This window comes from Biomphalaria glabrata, chromosome 4 (assembly GCF_947242115.1).
Source record: "Biomphalaria glabrata chromosome 4, xgBioGlab47.1, whole genome shotgun sequence".
NCBI lineage: Eukaryota > Metazoa > Mollusca > Gastropoda > Planorbidae > Biomphalaria > Biomphalaria glabrata.
Window position 1 is genome coordinate 24,089,166 of NC_074714.1, and position 20,375 is coordinate 24,109,540.

Sequence of the window (20,375 nt, forward strand, 5' to 3'; positions counted from 1 at the left end):
GTTCAGTAGATATCCTGAAGCAGTGGTATTATCCAATATAGACACAGAAAATATTATTAATGCTTTAGATCAAAAGTTCATAGTCAGACATGGGATACCAAAAACATTACTATCAGACAATGCTTCTATGTTTACATCTGAGTTATTTAAAAGATGGATATTAAAATATGGTATTGAACACATTAAATCATCGCCATTCCACCCGGAAGCCAACGGGCATTGTGAACGCCTAAACGGTGTTATAAAAAGATCCTTAGCTAAAATTGTAGAAAATAATCAGAAAAACTGGGATCACTATATTAATTTTGTTCTATTTTCTATTAGAAATAATATTCATGAGGCAACTCAATTTTCACCATATGAGTTAGTGCATGGAAGGAAACCTAGGGATGAAATACAAATTTTTAAAGAAAGTTTGATCTTACATAAAATAGAAAAGGAAAATGACAATGAAACAGCATTAGATTTAAAACAAATATGGGCGGAAGCTTTTGAGAATAACATGAAATATAAAGAAACAGTACATGAGAACTTAAATGAAAAAGGAAAATTAAGAACATTGGAGGTAGGAGACAAGGTATTACTTTTGGTAATTGACTTAAAAAACAAATTAGGAAAACAGTGGAAGGGTCCATTTGTTGTTACAAATAAAACAAGTGAAGTAAACTATAAGATTAATATGAATGGAAAAATAAAAACATATCATATAAATAATTTGAAGTTATACAATGAGAGAAATGAAAATCAATTTCAAAATTTGGATACAGAAGTAAACAATGAAAATCAAACTCAAAAGTTAGATACAGAAACTGTGGAAAATGAAAATCAAGTAGATGAATGTTTAATTGTTTTAATCAATGAGGAAACTAATGAAAATGATATTAAAAATATTCCTATACTAGAAACTAAAGATAACCAAACATGGGAAAAACTGAATTTAGAAAATTTATCTCCAGAAAAAACAAAAGACATAATAAATGTAATCAGTGATTTTAAAGAAATTTTTTCCAGTTTGCCAGGAAAAACAAATATCATAAAGCATGACATAAAGTTAAATAGTGACAAACCTATTTTCATGAAGCCTTATAGGATTCCATTACACTTACAGGGAAAAGTTAAAGATGAAATAGACAACTTATTAAAACTAGGAATAATAGAACCATCCAATTCAGCTTATGCTTCACCAATAGTTATAGCAAAGAAAAAGAATGGGGATATAAGGTTATGCATAGATTATAGACAGTTAAATAAGATAACTGAATTTGATCCTTACCCTATGCCTAACATTGATGACATATTACACAAATTGTCCAATGCTAAAGTATTTACAAAATTGGATCTGACAAAAGGATATTGGCAAATTTCTTTAACCAATAGAGCTAAACCTTATACTGCATTTATCACTCCTTATGGAGTATTCCAATGGAACTTTATGAGCTTTGGGCTTATAAATGCTCCAGCTACCTTTAATAGGATGATGATGTCGGTTATAGGTCATAAAAAAAATGTAATCTGTTACTTAGATGATATATGCATTTTTCATGAGGATTGGAAAGAACATTTAAAAGGAATTAGGGAGATATTTGAGTTAATTAAACAAAATGGTCTAACAGTTCAAGCAGAAAAGGTAGAGATAGGCTTAGAAGAAATCACATTTTTAGGACATAGAGTTAAAAATAATACTATCAGTCTCATTGAAGATAATGTAAAGAAGATATTAGAAATAGAAATACCAACAACACAAAAACAGATTAAATCAATACTAGGGATGATAAACTATTATAGAAAATACATACCAAATTTAGCAGAGATAGTTGATCCATTAAACCAGTTATTAAAGAAAGGACAGCCTAGAAAAGTGACTTGTAATAGAAAGTGTATAGAAGCTATAGAGAAAGTTAAGCATATTTTTTCTACAAATTTGATATTGAGATTACCAGATGTTTCTAAAATATTCTATGTCACTACTGATGCTTCTGGTAGTGCTATAGGAGGTTGTTTGATGCAACAGTATGATAAATTACACCCAATAATTTATGTAAGTAGGAAATTATCTGATACTGAGAAGAGATACAGTGTCATAGAGAAGGAGGCTTTAGCTGTTGTTTGGGTTGTAACTAAGTTGGAAAGCTATTTACTGGGAAACAAATTCATATTGTTATCTGATCACAGGCCTCTTAAGTTTATGCAAGAAAAAAGTATTAAAAATGGTAGATTATACAGGTGGTTTCTAATTTTACAAGAATATAATTTTCAATTGGAGGCTATTAGGGGAGAAATTAATATTGTAGCTGACATGTTGTCAAGAGTTACAGTGAGATAAACTGTTGTAAATAATGATTATTCATTTTGATTTGTTTATGCATGTATATATATGTATATGTTCTAGTCAATGAGTATGAATAAGTTGTTTATATATGGACTATATATATATTTTATTTCCTTTAAAGGAAGATAACTCAGTAAAATATAAATTGGGAATTTTATTAAATCAAGGGAGATAATTATAAAATTTCAATAATTGAAGTCAAAGGTGTAAATTAAAGTAAGTATGATCATCTACAGTCATTATTTTTTTATATAATCATTATCATCCATTAGTAAAAGGCTAGGTCAGTTTGGAAATGGTAAGTGGAGAGAAAATATACTTATTGGTACCCAACAAAAAAGTTAGGTAGAATAATTTGGAAAGTTGTTTTGACACAAATATTACATTTTGTCTGACAGGAGGGGTTTGGTGTGATATGATGATGTCCATCAAGATCAAGATATATGTTTGTTTTGTCTTTCCCCAAAATTTTGGCCATATATATTGTACAGACATGACAGTAGGGATAGTGTTTTAGACTGAAAAAAAAAAATTGACAAAATTTTTTTTTTGATAAAGGGGGGAGGAAATATGTAATGACACAAGATGCGTAGAAGTTGATGTGAATCGGGTTTTTCCTAAGTAATGTGACGAGTAAGAACAGAGTAGGTTGATGAACAAGAAGAATAACGGACAAGACGCCTAAGAGGACGACGCTAGGCTAGCGACGACAGAGGACTGTGCCCTTTTTATTGTTTATTAAATTGTTGAAGTTATCAGCCTGCGTTATTAAGTATATTCTTGATTCATTCTGTTGTTGTGTCTTATGGACTCGCATGCACCAGTAACATATATATACTCATCAACAAAATAGACCATCAACACTCTCTATATATACTTCTCTTTGAATATCTACCTAGCTCTGGCTCTATCTACCTCTTTCTCTATATATACTTCTCTTTGAATATCTACCTAGCTCTGGCTCTATCTACCTCTTTCTCTATATATACTTCTCTTTGAATATCTACCTAGCTCTGGCTCTATCTACCTTTCTCTCTATATATACTTCTCTTTGAATATCTACCTAGCTCTGGCTATCTACCTTTCTCTCTATATATACTTCTCTTTGAATATCTACCTAGCTCTGGCTCTATCTACCTTTTTCTCTATATATACTTCTCTTTGAATATCTACCTAGCTCTGGCTATTTACCTTTCTCTCTATATATACTTCTCTTTGAATATCTACCTAGCTCTGGCTCTATCTACCTTTCTCTCTATATATACTTCTCTTTGAATATCTACCTAGCTCTGGCTATCTACCTTCTCTCTATATATACTTCTCTTTGAATATCTACCTAGCTCTGGCTATCTACCTTCTCTCTATATATACTTCTCTTTGAATATCTACCTAGCTTTGGCTCTATCTACCTTTCTCTCTATATATACTTTTCTTTGAATATCTACCTAGCTCTGGCCAGGCCGGTCTTAGGCCACTGCAACCTATGCGGTCGCAGTGGGCCCCGCGCTTTCATAGGCCCCGCGCTTATTCAGGGTGTAATTATTAAATTGCAAAATATATACGAAAAACTCCTGGAAATCTGAATTTATTAAAATCTGAAAACTCTTTTAAATCTCCAGAAAAATAGACAAAATTATCATTTGTTGGTGTCACTAATTGCTGAAAATGACAATCCTACGCGTGATAAAAGGACAAAAGGCATTGTCAGCTTTCATGTAATATCCGGGCGAATTTATACCTTAATCGGAAGTTCCAATACTTAATTTACTTATATAGTCACTAGCATATAAATATGCCATTGGTTACAAGGTTCGTAAAGTACAGATCGCAATTTTTTACTTAGTAAAGTCGATTTTTTTTAAATACAAAATCTTAATTTTCACTTATTCCTTATTCCCACACAGACTAGGCCCCGCGCAATCAGTTTCTCATAGGGCCCTGCAATTGCTAGGACCGGCCCTAGCTCTGGCTATCTACCTTTCTCTCTGTGTTCATCTCTCCCTGTTTCTGTTTCTCTAAGTGTGTCATAAGCATTCATTCCTAGAATCAACTCATCAGCGTGATCTCATTGCTCAAGTCATCACCTTTAATAGAGGATGTTCAATCCTACATTACTCATCACCATCTAAGTCTAGCTACTGAATCATAAGGACACTATTTGTAACTACCGGTGATGGAATGTCCCGATATTTCGGCTTTGTGTTTACTTCAAACTTATTGTATTGACTTGGGAATCTTATTTCCGACTAAGCATAATCCTATACTCTTAAGCGAGCAATTCTTGTATGTATGTATATATATTTATATATATATATATATATATATATATATATATATATATATATATATATATATATATATATATATATATATATATATATATATATATATATATATATTTTATTTCAAAAACGGCTCTAACGATTTTCTTTAAAATTTCACGGTATGTGCATAATAGTGAGAAAAAAATTCTCAACTCATTGGCCACATTGGGAAAACTCGAGATCGACCGTTATATCGGTTTGAAAATGCCTCATTATCGAAAAATTAATTTTGGCTAGAATGTTTTATGAATGAAAATTTTCCATGACGTAAACGGGAAAAACGGTGCTTACGTCACTAAGCTTACCGCAGTACACTAAAATATTTCTTTGCAAACAAGAACGAGTTTTAAAGAATCAATAGACCTAATTAAACATTTGCGCACCATCTTACTGTAGATTGATTTATTATTTGAACTATGAAAGAAAAGTAATGAAATTAAATGTGCCGATGTATGATTAATTATTGTGTTTAAAGTGCTTAATAAATTGTTTACACTTTAATTGTGTAGAGCGGTGTAGATACCTTTTACTTTGTTGTTTATTTTGCTGGTGACCTCCAGCTGTCTCGTTCTGAGGTTGCATGCAACCATGTGCTCTCTTCTATGTCAGCTAAGTCAAGTTTGCGCCATAAGCTGGTGTTTTAAGCGTTTCGGTTTTACGTCGACCACTTTTTAGCTCACAAAAAAAAACTGCCTTTGGCATGCGTTCGTCTGAGATTCGTCTCCCATACAGGATACTGCTCTGTCCAGCGTAACTTTCGGACTTAAAGAATTCCCTCTATACAAAGGCCGCGGATACACATTTGAGACCAAAATAAAATTTGCTGCCGAGGACAGACGCAGACGCTAAAAGAAAATCTTAATCGAGCACCGCGGACAATGGTTATGCTTGCCTTGGATGTGGCAAGATATGTAGGTCACAGCTGCAATCCTCATTAATTTTCGGACTCTAAGACAAGCCTTATTATTATTATTATTTTGCTGGTGAATTATTACCATGTGTTCATGCTTCGGTGTCTACTGTCCTGTACCAAAACAAAGGAAATGGTCATAACAAAGCTTCTCTACGCCTTACTTGATCACACTAAACATGATATCCATCTAGCGGTCAACGAGTTTGCGTACGCTGCAGTCTCTTTTGGTTGAACTATAAACCTCGGTCAAAAGCTTGGTGTTAGGGCGTGTTGACGGAAAGCCCAGGAGAGTTCTGAATGGAGGGATGTGTAAAAGCAGGTCATAGCACCACTGGAATGGATGGATGGCAAAAGCCGGTATGAACTTCTTATAGTCCGACAGTCAGGCTTGGGCAGGGCACGTATCCCGTATGGGTAACGAGCATATTATTCGGCGTAATAGAGGTGCCCTATGGAAACGTTTCTTTAGAAAACTAATGCAATGATTTAAGTCTAATAAGAAAAAATGCGCCATTTTACTTTGTCACTAAGTGCATGTTTTACCCTATAACGTAGAGAAGTTACACTGCAAAGACTTTCTCCAAGCCAATACTAGTAAGCCTACAATAGTTTTACGCAAAAGATGGATTGCAAAACTTTAAGACGGACTTGAGCTGTAGTTTGTCTAGACTGTAGGAGGACTTAAAAGACTTTAAATTTAATCGACATGTTCAATTAGGCCTACAATTAGAACTAACAGAACACTAAAACAACTCTTCAGTAGTCTTTATCCGATCGTTCATTTTCGTAATTACAAGAATATTCCCAAAATGACTTCGGGTATATAACCTTCCGAAATTATTTAACAGAGCGAGGTTTGGCCACCTGGTACAAAAATATTCTCAAAATGACTTCGGGTATATATCCTTCCTTAACAAATTATTCATCCGAGCGAGGCTCGGTCACCTGATATTGACTATAACGAGCGTTAGTGGGAATTTCCGCATGTATTCAGTATAAAGAGCTGAATAAATAAATAGACCTCCAGGAACAGTATGCGCACCCCATCCGCTTATGTTGAAAACATTAACTGGAATTCTAGAATTAAATTAGTGGAAATATACATTGTATATTACAGTATTTATAGCTAACTTGATGATGCGCATAGACAAAATATAAGCAGCATATGGTATGCATATCAATGTCGAAAAAAAACACACAAATTATGACCAGTAGCTTTAAAGGGAATATCAAATTTGGAGTTGACAAGCTGACAAGTTTCAGAAGTTTCAAATACCTCGGAGTTATTGTCTCAGATGAAGGGACCAAATCTAAACTACTGGCCATAACTGCACAGCAGCATTTGCCGAACTCAAAACAATATGGAAACACACGATGAATAGTTCTCGACACTAAAATCAGACTTATGCGCTTCCTGGTCACGGCCACATTCCTACATGCTTGAGAATCTTGGAGACTTACTGCAGAGCTAGAGAGGTGGATTCTAGCAACGGAATTAGAATACAACAGAAAGATTCTAGATATTACCTACTAAGACCGCATCACATCACATTAGAGACAGGATTAGCACAGCAATTGGACTCCTCGATAACCTGATAAGTGCTAACTACTGTAAAAAAATGCAAACTAAAACTTCATGGCCATAGCACAAGGGCTCTCAAAAACCTTCCTTGAGGGAACAGTATTAGGAAAAAGAAGAAGAGGCAGATAGAGGAAGCTATGGGAAGACAACATAAACAAATGGTAGGGCCTGTTATTATTATTATTATTATAGTATTTATATAGCGTTACTTTCATGTTAATAGTATGCTCAGAGCGCTATGGTCCAATCTCATTAGTGGATCAGTGGGGTCGAGGGGGGCGCGGAAAGGGGTATCTGGGAGAAGGTTTTCCTTGCTGCCTTTAGGCGCTCAGTAAAGACAACTCTGCTCGAGTCGGGTGTCGAACCTCGATCCCCCTTTATAGGTAACCAAGCCAAGCTAATTTCAAGAATACATTGCCTCTCGATCACGCTTTCCACTAGAAAAGATTCTATCAAAGGCGAAAGACAGAGGGGAATGGAGAAAGAGGTCAGACCAAGGGATAGGTAAAAGTGAAGGAGGATTTTGCATAGTAGACACTTCATGTGCCCCGGACCCAGCTGGGCAAATTTATAACCTTCCTGAGACCCCCTAGATGACAATGGAGGGGTCTATATCGTTCCACTAAACCCAGATAGAACCTATTCTAGGCTACACTTGAAGGGACTTGATGCAATGAAAAATAATTGCATATATTTATGGTGGGTTTGGCACATCAGAAAAATGTTTGTAAAATGTTTTCCTGTTTCGAATGTTACTTCATAGTTGAAGATAGTTTACTTCCTAGTCCAAACCTCCCGTAGGACGACGGGGATGGGAGTGGGCAGGGTTTGAACCCTCGACCATCGATAAATCCGAAAGACAGTCCAGCGCGCAAACCGCACGACCAGGCAGCCATCCTATCGATCCAGAAATACATAACGGACACAACTCGTTGGCCGAATTAGATCTGTTTATCCTATACTCTTAAGCGAGCAATTCTTGTATGTATGTATGTATGTATATATATTTATATATATATAAATTTTATTTCAAAAACGGCTCTAACGATTTTCTTTAAAATTTCAAGGTATGTGCATATTAGTGAGAAAAAAATTCTCAACTCATTGGCCACATCGGGAAAACTCGAGGTCGACCGTTATATCGGTTTGAAAATGCCTCATTATCGAAAAATTAATTTTGGCTAGAATGTTCTATGAATGAAAATTTCCTATGACGTAAACGGGAAAAACGCTGCTTACGTCACTAGGTTTATCGCAGTACACTAAAATATTTCTTTGCAAATAAGAACGAGTTTTAAAGAACCATTAGACCTAATTAAACATTTGCGCACCATCTTACTGTAGATTGATTTATTATAGAACTATGAAAGAAAAGTAATGAAATTAAATGTGCCGATGTATGATTAGTTATTGTGTTTTAAGCGCTTAATAAATTGTTTACTCTTTAATTGCGTAGAGTGGTGTAGATACCTTTTACATTGTTGTTTATTTTGCTGGTGACCTCCAGCTGTCTCGTTCTGTGCTAAGGCAAGTTGGCGCCTAAACTGGTCTTTTAAGCGTTACGGTGTTACGTCGACCACTTTTTAGCTCACCAAAAAAGACTGCCTTTGGCATACGTTCGTCTGAGATTCGTCTCCCATACAGGATACTGCTCTGTCCTGCGTAACTGTCGGACTTAAAGAATTCCATCTATACAAAGGACGCGGATACACATTTGAGACCAAACTAAAATCTGCTGCCGATGACAGACGCAGACGCTAAAAGAAAATCTTAATCGATCACCGCGGACAATGGTTATGCTTGCCCTGTCTGTGGCAAAATATGTAGGTCACAGCTGCAATCCTCATTGATTTTCGGACTCGAAGACAAGCCTTATTATTATTTTGCTGGTGAGTTATTACCATGTGTTCATGCTTCGGTGTCTACTGTCCTGTACCAAAACAAAGGAAATGGTCATAACACAGCTTCTCTGCGCCTTACTTGCTCACACTAAACATGATATCCATCTAGCGGTCAACGAGTTTGCGTACGCTGCAGCCTCTTTTGATTTAATTATAAACCTCGGTAAAAAGCTTGGAGTTAGGGCGTGTTGACGGAAAGCCCAGGAGAGATCTGAATGGAGAGATCTGTAAAAGCAGGCCATATCCCTCCACGGGCTGTAGCACCACTGGGATGGATGGATGGATGACAAAAGCCGGTATGAACTTCTTATAGTCCGACAGACAGGCTGGGCAGGGTACGTATCCCGTATGGGGGACGAACATATTTTTCGGCGTAACAGAGGTGCCCCACGGAAACGTTTCTTTAGAAAACTAATGCAATGATTTAAGTCTATTAAGAAAAAATTTGCCATTTTACTTTGTCACAAAGTGCCTGTTTTACCCTATAACGTAGAGATTTGCGTCACTTGATGTTTCGTACTAAAGCCATAATGAATATATACTAATTCCATAATTAAATGTCTGAACGTTACCATCTGAGAAGTAACACTGCAAAGACTTTCTTCCAAGCCAATAATAGTAGGCCTACAATAGTTTTACGCAAAAGATGGATTGTAAAACTATAAGACGGATGTGAGCTGTGGTTTGTCTAGACCGTAGGAGGACTTAAGAGACTTTATATTTGATCGCCATGTGCAATTACATTTAGAACTAACAGAACACTAAAGCAACTCTTCAGATTAGTAGTCTTTATCTGATCGTTCATTTTCGTAATTACAACAATAGCCCAATAGTTTTACGCGAAAGAAGCAATGTAAAACGTTAAGACGTGAGCTGTGGTTTTCTATAGGCCTACTGTTGGGGGGACTTTCTATTCAAATCGCCATGTACAATTACATTGAGAACTGACAGAACGAAAAAGCAACTCTTTGGATTGAGTCTTTACCCGATCGTTCATTTTCGTAATTACAACAATATTCCCAAAATTACTTCGGGTATATATCCTTCCTTCACAAATTATTCATCCGAGCGAGGCTCGGTCACCTGATATTTGTACACTAATCAGTTAATTTTAACACACAATATGGGTATAAACGTAACATAATAGGTCTAAATAATTTGTGCACACAACATCAAATTGTAAATACCATATCTAAAAAAACACAAAATCTTATAACGTAAACAAATTATCTATTATATAAAGCATAAAGTTTGGCGTATGTATGTATGTATGTATGTATGTATGTATGTATGTATGTATGTATGTATGTATGTATGTATGTATGTATGTATGTATGTATGTCCCGGATAGAAATAGAAACCGCTTGACCAATCTTAATAAAACATATGCACGAGTCCTCTTCGTAGATTTCTCCTCAGCTTTCAATACCATACAGCCATATCTAATGATAAACAAACTGAGTAACTTAAATGTAAGCCTTTACTTACAAGCATGGGTTCTAAACTTTTTAACCCAACGGCCCCAGTATGTTAAAGTCAACAACACCAAATCGTCAACTCGAGTACTATGTACGGGTGCTCCACAAGGTTGTGTACTTTCTCCTGTACTACACACTCTTTACACTAATGACATAAGAAGCATCTATGACTCAGTTAAACTCATTAAATTGTCTGATGATATTGCCATAGTCGGTCTAATTTCAGGAGACGAAACTCAGTATCGAAGCTCGATAGAAGAGTTTACAAACTGGTGCACCAACAACTTTCTAGAACTGAATGTAACAAAAACTAAATAACTTATAATAGATTTTATAAAGAAAAAACAAACTATACGTGAACTGCAAATAAACACTACATCTATAGAACAAGTAAAAGCAAATAAATATCAAGGCGTTATCATCAACAACAAGCTTTCATGGGAAGACCACCTTGGAACTCTGAAAAAGAAAACAGCCCAGCGACTCTTTTTTCTATACAAACTCAACAGCTTTAAATTAAACAAGAAGATCCTTGAGACATTTTACGGCGCGACTGTACAAAATCTGCTAACATACGGAATAACTTGTTGGCAAGGCAACGCCTCATCTAAACTGTTGCAACGTCTAGAAAACATCATTAAAAAAGCATCAAAAATTACACTCACAACATTACCACATTTAAAGGAACTTTTTGAACAAACGTGCCTAAGAAAAATCGAAAAAATTTTGGAAGACAACGGCCACCCGCTCCATCAGAACTACGCCAGGTCGTCGTGAAGTGGGCGACTGCTGTCAATCAAAACAAGAACGGAGCGGTACAAAAACTCGTTCGTACCTCACTAGGTCAGACTCTATCACCGCCACTCATTCATCAGGGAAATGCAGCAAGATACCTGTGTGTAGTCGCTGAATGAACTCTTTATGTTGTCTGTTGTATTTATGTGTATTTTTCTGTTGTGTTGTCTTTATATGAGAAACGAGTCCTTGTAATCACAACAAATTTCCGTAAGGATCAATAAAGCAGTCTTAGTCTTAGTCTTAAAACTTGGCAGAAATATTCTTTGGGTACCAATTTAGACCGTAGTGTATGTATTGTGGCCCTAAAACAAACTAAAGACCCTCAAAAAAAAAAAAAAAAAGACAACTCTATTACAGCTATAGTATTTTATGGATCTAGGCCATGTTTACAATGTTGACATGAGAAAAGATCGAAAGGATTTAGATCTAGATCTAATTTTAAGAAATACACTTTGCGAAGATAGTTTTTTACTTTGACACATGAAAATACAAAAGAAGATCCATTGATTTCATTATATAATAAAATTAACCTTCAAATTTTTGTTTCAAAATCATTTTTTACATACATTAGTTCCTTATATCTGTGACTACAGATTTCCTGACGAATATTCTTTCATTAGACAATACCGTAATGTTAGATCTAAAACTCTAAGATGATAAAACTTCTCGTCGCACAGATAGTTTTATGCTTTAATTCATGAACATACTAATTATCGTCCATCCATTTCATATTTTGATCAAATTAACATTCAAATTTGGTTTTCTTATGCATTTTGAATACATTCGTTTACGAAAGCTGCGAAGCCGTGTAGAGATAGGCCTAGATCTATATTCATTCATGAATCGCGTACTAAAAATTATTTCGTTTAATTGTTTACTTTATTAACCCATTCATTTAACAAATCGAGTAAACCCGTTTTTAATTGTACTATTAATCTATCGCTCTTTTCGTTTTTAATAGATATGTATGTATCGGCTTTGGGTAAACCCATTTTCGCAAAACTAATTTTATTTTCGTAGCGAAAGAGAAAAAACTTGAAAGGATCATTAGCTAAGTTTAACATACATCTAAATCCAATCCACTAGATTAGTAAACACAAACTTAGACCCGGAGGCCGCGGGTAATGTCAGGCTAGTCTCTTATAAGAACATAAGAGAGATGTGGAACATCAGAAACATTATAAACATTGATGACAAAGTAGTTCTCATATAAGAAGAAAAGCATAAAAAATACTTTAAAAAGAAAAACAACAACAAAACAAAAAACAAAGCTTATATTCAGCGTACTTGTATCAATTAGCTTGGATCAGTCATGTCATTAAATTTGCTATAAATCTAGACCAACAATAAAAAGCATTAATAAAAATAAAATTTAAAAAGTAAACGACCTGATTTCGAACTTCTCGGGCTTCTTAAGCCAACGCGGTTACCACTCTGCTAGCGAAGAGTATAGAAACATGAAAGATTGTATCGCTATAGGTTGTTTCTATTTCATGTTTGTGTTCACTAAGCCTGAGACAGCAGCCTAATATAAAGGGGGCTTATTCAGCTTTTACCACCGCTTCAGTCAAGTACTATTTCTTTTCCTTGTTTGAGAAACTTACTTTATTACCAATAGTTAATTAACTAATTGGTTTAATTTTTTTTTTTATTCTTGTGTTGACAGATAAAAAAAATATGCAAAATCTCAGCTGGATCCGAGATTGGGTGTCGGAGAAATAACGTGTACAATCTTTTGACCAGAGAGACAGACACAAAGACAGACATACAGACAGATAGTTAGAGTGAGTTGATATAAGCTTTGTAAAAATGGATTCTACAGAAAACAAACATGCATTGTTATAAGAGTTTTGCTCGTTTCATTTCCATACAAAAAAATTATAACAATTACATAGAGCAAATCTATACACTGTTACTTACAAGCCAGTATCTACACACTGATTGTAAAAATACATTTACAAGATGGACACTCAACATTCTATATAGGATCTATTTCGTCTAGTGCACTACAGGTACGCTAATCAAAAACTGAATTGACATGCTGGTTTTCTAAAAAAAAAAAGGATAGTCCAATAATGTGAACCGAGGTAGCGATATTCCATATTAACTACTACATAAAATAGTAATCTAATATAAGAGACAGTAAAAGTATTTACCTGCAGCCATGCAGGAACACACAGTGTTGAACTAGGCGCCATTTGAACTGGAGACGAAGTAGGTCCTGTAAATTACAGTCACCACAGTGACAAGTGACCCCGCAGAGTGGACACTGTCCACGTTGTTTCGGCTTTTAAGCGCGTACAGGACGCGGTAAAAAAGTTTCATGAAAACAAGCACACTACTGCAGCATATGTTTGGAGAAAAGTTCTAGTTTTGAAGAGATGAAAAATGGGCATTCATGAAAAAATGTACAGCTGGATCAGGGCATTACTAAAAAAAAACAGACCCATCCAAACCAGATTCGAAGGTGCCATCTCTAGTAAAAAAAATGTTTGGAAGAAAGCTTACCACAAAGTTCAGCCCTTAGCTGCATTCTCTTTCTAATCTTCTTGAATGACCTTCCGGCCTCATTTCGGTCAATAAGGCACTTGCAGCAGATGACCTCTTAATTCGGAGTATTGAGAAATATCCAGTGCTGACTAGATCCAAATTAAATAGTGTCCTCCAACTATCTCAACCTATAAACAAAGAAATATGTCAATTTATTCAATCTTTGGCCACAGCGACGAAACAGCAAAAAGAAACTACATCTAAAAAATAGACTCACAGCCTACTAATAAGTAAAGAAAATCCAAAATTAGACCAAAGACAGTCTCTAAAACACTTTATGGCAGATTAAAAATAAAGGCACCCCTCAGATTTAACATAACATAACACCTAGTAGGAACATCCTGTTGAGCCGAAAAGAAAACATTAAGACAATTATACACTGGATACGTCAGATCTGTAATGGATAACTGTCTCGCCATACAAATAACTGAAGAGAACTATTTTTCCTTGGCACAGTCAAAGAGTTCACAGCTCAGCTGCAAAAAGCTGGCTAGAAGAAGAAGAAGAAGCGCGTACACAAGACACGATCTGGGGGTGGACGGTACGGCCTGAAGAAATATCCCACCTCACTATATGTATATATGTATGCATGCATGCTTGTATGTGTGCGTGCGTGTGTGTGTGGGCGCGCTAAGGAGAAAATAATTCACACACTCCCTAACCCCCTCCCCAACGAAAAACATCCTGGCTACACCCATGATATCACCGAACTAGAATATTCTACGCCCATGCTCTCTTGTATGCTTTTCCACGTACTTCAAGTCAAATTAGCTTCAGTTCAAAATAAATTTCAAAGAAATGCAAAAAAACACTTGCTTTTTTAAAATCTTTTTCTAAACGGATCTTTATCATTTCAAAATGCTTTAGCTAAGAGCCTACCATTGGAATAGACAGGAAGACAAACTTTATGAATTTTTGTAGTTCTTAATGAGTTTAAATTGAGTGTTAAGAGAGTCATTAAATCTAATGTCAGCTTGACCGTGTGGTATGCGCTTCGGGCTGTCATCACGACGATATGTATAATAAGTAAATAAAGTTCAGTAAGTATGTCATTACCGGAAGTAATAAGGAATATAAGTACGTCACCTACCTACAAAACGCCTGCAAGAAATGCATGCGTCTCAAAAAGCCTCTGACAACCAGCCCAACTCCAGGCCTTCACGACTGGCTCAGATATTGGGAAAAGGGATAAACGCGAGAAACAGGCGCGTAAACCAGGCAGGAGGGGCTCATTAGTCTTGTCTGGCTCCCCACTCCCTAGGAGAAAGAAAACTCTAAATTCAAACCTATGCTGCTTGCTGCTATACCCAAATATGTCAAAAGCTTCGGGAGTCACTCCGAGGAAAGATCAGGAGACGACGACCCATAGGCTCTTTAAAGCAAACAGTGCTATATTTAAGCTCAACGCTGTTGACCCCAAACTGTATGGGCACTTGTTCGTTTTGATAGATCAGCTGCGTGGAGGAAGAGGAAATACTGTGTGGGCGCATCGTTGTGACCATCGCTAATGCGCACAGTAACTAATCTCATTTCTATGACTGAAGGAGGATATATATTTATCTATATATATCATGGGCGTAGCCAAGTGGGGGGTTGGGGGGTTCAACCCACCCCCGAAATTAAATCACCCCTAAAGGGGGGGGGAGAGTCGGAATTAAGTGACTGATTTTTTACTTTGATTTTCTTTATTTTAGGTGAGAATTTAAAACTAAACCATCACTTTCCCCATTTCAGCCAAGGGGGTTTTAGCCAAGGGGGGTTTAAGTTTAAAAACCCCTAACAGGGGTTTGCAGTTAAACCCACTAATTTATAAAACCCCCGTATCTATAAAAAAAAAATTATGCCAACTACAATTCCCAAATTCCAAGAGCATAGCTAAGGAAGATTTAGATTTTAAAACCCCTACGAAATTTACGAACCCCCCCCCCTCTTTAACATAAAAAAGCAAAGTACACACTCAAAATTCTATGAGAGTAGCCAAAGGGGTTTTGAGTTTAAACCTTTCTTCAGCGGAGTTTGAAACTAAAAAATACCTCTTCAATATAAAAAAAGAAAGCAAATTTCCCACTAAAATTGCTATTAGCGTAGCCAAAGAGTGTTTTGAGTTTAAAACCCCCTTCAGCGTGGTTTGATGCTAACAAATACCTCTTCAATATTAAAATAAAATTAATTATACACCAAAATTATTTGAGCATAGCTAAGCCAAAAGGGGTTTTGAGTTGGCTTTTTTAAAGTTTAAGTTTAAAAACCATCCATATGGTTTTGAGTTTAAAATCCCCCTATTGAGGGTTTTGAGGTTGAAACCCCCCCTTTTCAAAATTATTCTAAAGCAAACTACAGTCACCTAATTCCAAGTGCGTAGCCAAGAGAAGTAACAAATTTCCGCTAATAAAGTACAGTGGATATTCCGCCAAAATAAAAAAAAAATGAAATGTGGCTCAACGAAGATTGCTAAGACGAATTTTTAGCGTCAGTTATAGAGATCGGGTCTCAATGAAGGAAATCCTATGCCGAACTGGGAATCGACCACTTAGTGACGTTTTCACAAAGCATCGCATGAGATTTGCGGGACTTGTTCTCCTACAAAATGCATCCTATGTATATATATATATATATATATATATATATATATATATATAATATCAGGTGACCGAGCCTCGCTCGGATGAATAATTAGTTAAGGGTATATACCCGAAGTCATTCTGGAAATATTGTTGTAATTACGAAAATGAACGATCGGGTAAAGACTATCAATCCGAAGAGTTGCTTTTTCGTTCTGTCAGTTCTCAATGTAATTGTACATGGCGATTAAAACAGAAAGTCCCCCCAACAGTAGGTCTATAGAAAACCACAGCTCACGTCTTAACGTTTTACATTGCTTCTTTCGCGTAAAGCTATTGGGCTTGTGACAGGTGGGGAAATGTGATGTGTGTTTGGCGCGTTTTATGTCTAGGGGATGATTATTTTTAATGCTATCACACCCCCACTTATCAGCATGTGAATCGGGAGCAGACACGCAACGAGACAAAGCAATGAAAGATAGATACAAAAGTTAAAATAAAGGAAATTTATTTACATAAATATACATATAATAATAAAAAGGGGGAGGGTTTGCATCTATCTCTAGTACATTCTATGTTTAATCATCACTCCTGCACCTAATAAGAGAGTATGTCACTTTGTCCTCTGACTTAGCTGGTATTCCTGTTAATGTCGCAGCTGGCTGTGTCCTGGCTTGAGGTTCTGCAGCTGGAGGTAGCGCTCTAGCAGGTAGAGGGACGCCGGTGATATAGTTCTTGTGGAGTCTCAATCCCCAAAATCTAATATCTGTAGTGGGCACAGTAGGGCGGGTGACCGGCTACCGTGGGCACAAGGTTACTGCGGGCAGAGCTGATCTGCCTTGTGCAGCGTAGTTGACAGGATATGTCCAGTGAGTTGCAGAGGGTTGGCGTAGCTATGACGTCTCACACAGATCTGAATCCATAGGGACGTCGCACCTAATAGCTTGACAGGTGGGCTGTCGAATAGGCGGGCAATGCCGATAGCGCCAAGTGGTAGAGTTGAGTAGATCTCAGTAGGCAAGTGCAGCGCTGAATAGCACTAAGCACATAGGCAGTAGTTGAGTGGCGTCGAGTAGACACTGAACAGCAAATAGCAAATAAATAGGCAGGTAAGTAGATCGTTGATCCAATAAATAGGCAATCTCAGTAGGAGAGTGCAGTGCTGAATAGCACTCAGCATATAGCTAATAGGTAGGCAGTTGACTAGGCAGACAATGCCAAATAATTAGGCAGGTAAATAGGCAATAGGCAGACACCTGAGGGAGGCTGCGGATAAATAAAGACAAGTTAGGACATGTCTCTCATACATCTTATCGATGCCCTCGACTGAGGTGCATTCGTCAGATTGGTAAAATTGCTTTAGAGCACAAGGGGGAGGTGATGACAAATGGGATTTGGAAAATAGATGGATGATAGTAGCAATATCAAAATGTACATAAAAGGGGAAATAATAACATAAAATGTACATAGAGGGGGAAATAATAATCTCAAATGAACAACACAGGTGGATAGAGAAAGAAAAGGGGGGGGTTGAATTGGGCGGTGGTCAGCGACCCAGATGATTGTTTACATATGACCGTGGGTCGAGAACAATGGAGAGCGCTTGAATGGTGTGTCCGTTCAAGCGGCGCAACTCTCATTAGGTTAAAATGAGTAAAGGGGAGAAAATTCAATACAGGGGAGATAATTCAATACAGAGGAGATAACTCGTATATCTTTTCTAGACGCAGCGTTAGTGCGCTAGTAAAATTATCACGGTTGTCAGCCGAGATAAAGGAAATAAAATAAGGTGTACAAATATATACATGGTTGCATCAATGATCAATTGAGCAACGTAGCATTAATAGATTAATGCAATACTAAAATATATACATAGCACATGTTTAGGTTTTCTACTTACGCCAGTGAGAAATACACAATGCACTAATTAAATATAAATGAACTAAGCAAAATACACATGATGATATCCAATGGAATTAGCACGAAAGTAATTAAGATGGAACTTGTGATTAAGTTCGGCTTACCACCAGGTATTCCTCTAGGAGAAAGGATAAATGAAGTAGTCCAGACTCGATAGCTCAGCTCGAATGAGAATGAAAGAGAGTCTGATTTGAGTTGGTTTACTTTATATAAGCCTGGAAAGTGCGGGCGGACACAGGAAATGCCCTAGGCTAAGATTTATCTTACACGTGGGTGGATTAGACTTAAGATGGGAGCGTCGAGAGGCACTTTGACTCGAGTAATCTCCTAGATCAAAGAGAGAAGTGGGAAGGGGGGGGGAGCGACTTGCATCCCACACAAGGTGGTGTCCACTGCGACCGTCCTTCAGACATCCGGCGGGAAGACAAAAGAGATTGCGTGTCTACCTTTCCCCGATCAAGGGCAGATAAATGAAAGGACGCGCCTTAGCTATCTCCAAGGTGGTCAACTAAGTCTAGCCTGGAGCGGAAAAGGTGTGGCGGGTGAATGATTTAGGGGTAGGATGGACAAATAATTAAAATAAAATAAATAAATAAGGAAAAATAATAATTAATGCTGTGATAAATTTGAGTGACTCTGACAGCGAGTTTTTGACTTGTCACAGGGCTATAATAGGCTTGGAAGAAAGTCTTTGCAGTGTTACTTCTAAAATGGTTACTTTCTGACATTTAATATTGCAATTAATATATTCATTATGGCTCTGAGACATGGACACTTTACAGAAAACAACTAAAACTTCTTGAGTGCTTTCACCAAAGATGCTTGCGCTCTATCATGGACATACGGTGGCAGGACTGCACTACAAACAGCGATGTCCTTTCCAACGCCGGTATGGACAGTATAGAGAAATTTCTTATGGTCCGACAGTTGCACTGGTTAGGGCACGTATCCGGTATGGGAGACGAACGAATGCCAAAGGCAGTCTTTTTTTGTGAGCTAAAAGGTGGTCGACGCAACAGAGGCGCTCCACGGAAATTCTTCAAAGACCAGCTTAGGCGTCAACTTTCCTTGGCTGACATAGAAGAGAGCACCTGGTTCTATGCGGCCTCCGAACGAGACAGCTGGAGGTCTCTTACGAAGGCCGCGGGATACACATTTGAGACCAAAAGAAAATCTGCTGCCGAGAACAAACGCAGACGGCGAAAACAAAATCTAAATCGGCCACCTGCGGACAATGGTTATGCTTGCCCTGGATGTGACAAAATATGTAGGTCACAGTTGGGGCTGCACAGCAATGGGAAATACTGCATTCCTTACTTATCTTCAGACTCGAATTTCATACCATTTTGCAAGATTATCGCTGTTTGTATTGCGGTCTTTGGTGAAGTCGTTCAAGAAGTCTTAGTTGCTTTCTATAAAGTACTCATGTCTCAGATCCACATAGAGGGGTTGAGAGAATACTGGTTGACACTGATTTTTGTAGACAGGCGGAGCAATTTATTTCGCCACACTCTCGCTTGGAGGCGTCCAAAAGCACGACTATCCATGATCACATATCAACCTCTCTTTAAAGCAATGCGCCAATTGATACAATGCTTCCCAGATAATGTGAAGTTATCTACCACTTTAAGGGATGTCTATGCGCAGTGATCTTTGGGCTGAGTAGGTTTTATTGGGTGACTTTTGGAACATGACTTCTGTTTTACCGACGTTTATAGGTTAACAAATAAAAAAAAAGGCAGCAGCGTGATGAAAATTCGTTGACCGCGAGCTGGATATCATCAGGGCCAGCCCTAGACTTATGCTGTCACAGTGGTGGACTCCGAAGGTTCAAAAGCCCCGCTCTAATTCTAGGTGTAAATTATTAAATTAAACCATTATAATTTATAATAGGGTTACCGTGGTCTCCTTGTTTTTAAGGAGCTCCTGGAAATCTCCTGAAACTCATAAAAATGTCCTTAAAAAGACAAAATTGTCACTTTGGGGTGTCAATCAATAATGGTAAACGCGTGATATAAA

At 37.1% G+C, this 20,375-nt stretch overlaps 1 protein-coding gene across 7 annotated transcripts in view; it reads left to right on the plus strand.

Annotated features, from left to right (window-relative positions):
• Positions 1-20,375, plus strand: part of LOC106053972 (uncharacterized) — an 80,931-nt gene that overhangs the window by 47,649 nt on the left and 12,907 nt on the right. Inside the window, exon 1 of one of the 7 annotated variants that reach the window (XM_056026578.1) lies at positions 6,568-7,309. The exons of 5 other annotated variants lie outside the window; for them this stretch is intronic. The gene's annotated coding sequence lies outside the window, so the exon portion shown is untranslated. Of the gene's footprint in view, positions 1-6,567; positions 7,310-13,000; positions 13,110-20,375 lie in introns of those variants that run through there. One more of the 7 variants, XM_056026579.1, reaches the window with a different exon arrangement.